Genomic DNA, 3860 nt, shown 5'->3' on the forward strand with positions numbered 1-3860 from the left:
ATAGAAATATTTTGGAAATGACGCTCATGGCACAGTAATAAATTAAGTAAATTGTGTTAAAAATTACAAGATTAAACTTTAAAAAAGTTTTATCTGATAAATTTTTTATATGATTTGAAAATTTTATCTGATATTTTTTAGATGATTTACTAGTTTTGTTGCAATGTCGTGAGTGACATTTCTATAATACCCATATTTAGTTAGTCAACGAGGAGCTAGATGGATTTTAGGTAATGCTGTCATTGTGGAGGTCCTTAATTGAAACTGCAAAATAAGTTCAAGTATCAAATTGATCAGAAATAAAAGTTAGGAACTAAATCGGTAACAAAGTTCAAGAATGAAATTAGCCATTTGCCTTTTTTCTTATTTGCGCTACTGTGGCAGACGAAATCAATGGAAAGGGGAAAGTGAAAAGGTTTTCTAGAAAATTGCATTTTTCTAGGATACTTTGGAATTTTAGTAAGATTTTAAGGGCAAATCGGGCAAATCAGTTGTGTCACTCTTTTATCCCATTGGATTTAGCTTTATTTTAAATCATGTGAAAAATTAAGAGTCGGAGGTAGGAAATTGCGAAAATTAAAAGTTTGGGGTACAAATAGGCCTGTCGACGACCCGGATCCGGACCAGATCTGTGAAATTATTGCGGGTACGGGTAGGGATTTAATTCCGTTATCCGAACCCGAACCCGGATCCAGATCCGAATCCGTTTTGTCAAACAAAAAAAGGATCGGATACGAAATATAGTATTCCGACCCGTATTAGACCTGAATCCGGATATAAATTGATTAATAATTTAAAAAATATATATTTATCAATATAATTTGATTAAGGTGATGTATTTGAGTAAAGTCAATTTGATTTCTTGTCTTATTTGATTTTTTTGTATTAGTTAGAAATTAGTTTACAAATATATTTTTTTCTCATTTTTATTAGAAATTGTAAGTTTTGATAAATTTTTCGGATCCGGATCCGCATCCGTAACATAGAGTAGAAGACCTATCAGATAAATGGATCGGATCCGGATCGGGTATGATGCGTCGGGTCCGGATCCGGAATAATGAATTCCGGCCCGTTGACAGGCTTAGGTACAAACTTCAGTCTAGACATAGTTGGGGAGGGCGAAATGCAATTAACCCACCGAAGAGTCCACAATCCAGCGCAACTGCTTGTCTTACTCCATCCCAAAAAAAAAATTCTTCTTTTCTCCTCTCCTCTCCTATCCTTCTTGCATGGACGCCCCGAGGCAGCTGCCAAAAGCCCCTGCAAAAACATTTTCTCTCAAGAACTATATGTTGTACCAGTTTGTTAAAAAATCTCACCTTGAATAAAAAAAAATTTACTTACTTTGTGTGTGCTGCTGATTATTTTCATCCTCTGCGCGGATTTCTCTTGTCCTCTTCACCGTAAGGTTCTTCACTTTTGCTCTTTTTTTTTTGGCTTTTGATTCTTGCTTTTGATTTATTGTTTTAATCCATGTACAGGCTAAAGTCCACCACCTGAACATGTGTATGGATGTGTTTTGGCTTGATTTTTTTATTCTTTTTTGATGCTATGTGGTTCATGGTTTTTTTTTTCTTTTTTTCCTTTGATTCATTGATGTGATTATTATTGAGATGTGTTCAAATTTTTTTTTTTTTAAATCAGAGTTGCGATGTTGTTTATAAAGGCTAGAATTCTGCATAAATTGGTCAATTTGCTCCAAAAAAAAAAAAACTAGTTGGTTTATCTGCATTTTGGGTATGCATGCCTTTCCTTTCTGTAATGTTTTAAGTTCTCATTTGACGAGCCATTCTGGTAACGAATGAAATTGGAATTGATGTTCAATTGTCTCTCTTTCCTAGCTGGATAATTGTGGATTTTTTGGTATTTTTTCCTTAAGCGTTATTTTGTTTTGGGGGGTTTTTTTTTTGGGGACAATTCTGGAGTCGGTGAGTTGTTATTTATCCCCTCGTTGTTTGAAGCAATTTTGGATATTGTGATTGATTCTGAAGAATAGTTTTGTGTTAGCCGTAAGAGTTCTTTTTTCTCCATAAGTGTGCACAGGCATTTTTGGGTGAATCAGGAAGGAGATTAAATGGTGGTGTGTGAAGGGATTTTTGAACATTATGGATGATCCCGGAGTAGAGTTTTTTTATGGTTTTTATAGTACTTTTTTCCATGTATGGGTGCACGCACTTTTCTTGACGATTATTGAAAGAGATGAATGGTGTTATGAAGGGATTTGGTTGTTGTGGACGATTTTGGAGTAGGGTTTTGTGCTTGCTGTAGTGGTACTTTTTTCTGGGGTTGGGTGCACGGGTGAATGCATGTTTTTTTGGGTGATTTTGAAAGATGGAATGGCGTTTTTCTTGTGTTCTTGAAGGATTTGTGGATTGCTAATGAGTTTGTAGTGGGTTTTTGTGTTGGATCTAAGATTGGTTATTTATTTGTCATGGTTTGAAGCGGGTTCAAAAGGTCAACTCTATGGGGTCTTATCACGTGACAATTCACATAGACCAGTCAAAATTTGGAAAACTGTTTTTTTTGCCCAATTAAATTTCTATGGGTTGCTTCTTTTAGTGACATCTTGCACTTAATCATATGTTGCTTGTGCTTTCTTTTTTCTTTTCCTTAAAAAGAGGCTAGATATTTGTGGGTGTTGAGCCGCTCTTTATGCCTACCTCGTATAAGTGTAGCTGTGATTGTTTTGATGCAACTCTTTTATCTGGTAGATTAACTGCAACACTTTTTTGCAAGTTTCGATGCTTGGGTATCTAATATAAAAGCTGCAAATTTTAGCTTGCCCATTTGATGAAAGAACGATGTTTTATGAGATAGAATCACTATTTATACAATGCCCAGTTTGTCCATCAAATATGAGACCATCTTAACATTTTCAGTGATTCTATTTTTTTTTTTCCTGATGGAGGGGGTATCCGGGCCATCGGGTAAATTATACCTGATTAATCCCCCACCGGCCCGAGAAGAGAGGTCCCATCCCCCCGAACACGATAACCATGGGACTCGAACCCTGGCGGGACTGGACAACAGCTCCTAAAGAGGCATGCTGTGACCAACCGAGCTGCCCATGAGGGGCATTTTCAGTGATTCTATTTGAATGCTTGATCTTTAAAATTTACTGTGTTGGTTGAAGTTGTATAAGTTTATAATTGTTTGAAATTATTTGTGTTTGTTAAAGCTATTAATTGTGGAGACACTAGTTCGGTTGTGGGATTGGTAGTTCAATAACTTGAGAGCTAATGTTAGTTTTCAATCTCCAAATGCTTATTTAAACAATGACATTTGAATGATCCGGTTGTTGTCACTTTTATGAAGTGGACATAGACATTAAGTGAATTAGGACCATTTAGTGACAACGCTTTTCATTCTTTTATGGTAAAATTATTATTTGCGTGACATGGTGGCTATTAAGTTTATAAAGATGTAGACTAAGAGCATGTTACATAAATTCCAATCAAGTTTCTGGATATTTCCTTGGGGTTGTATGTCCTAGTCAGCTTATTGGTCATTGAATTAGAAGTGTTTCTGGATATAGCTTAATTAGAAGTTTCTGGGTATTTCCAATTAAGCTTGAACCCCGCTGTGTTCTGGTCAGATTATTGGTCATTGATATTTAAACCAATTAAGTTTTTTGGATACAGTTTCACCCTTTTCTAATTTTTTGAAAATAATTACTCATATTATTGGTCTTGTAATTTGGAAAAATTGAGTGAATCCATGACAAACGAGCTTTCTCCATCAATTAACAAACAAGAGAGTAGTTAGTTGTTATTACAAAATCAACAGGATAGATACCTGACTTTTGCAAAAGGGGATCTTACTGTAGTTTACCCATTATTTATTAGGTTAATCTCAAAAAC

This window comes from Coffea eugenioides, chromosome 9 (assembly GCF_003713205.1).
Source record: "Coffea eugenioides isolate CCC68of chromosome 9, Ceug_1.0, whole genome shotgun sequence".
Lineage (NCBI taxonomy): Eukaryota > Viridiplantae > Streptophyta > Magnoliopsida > Gentianales > Rubiaceae > Coffea > Coffea eugenioides.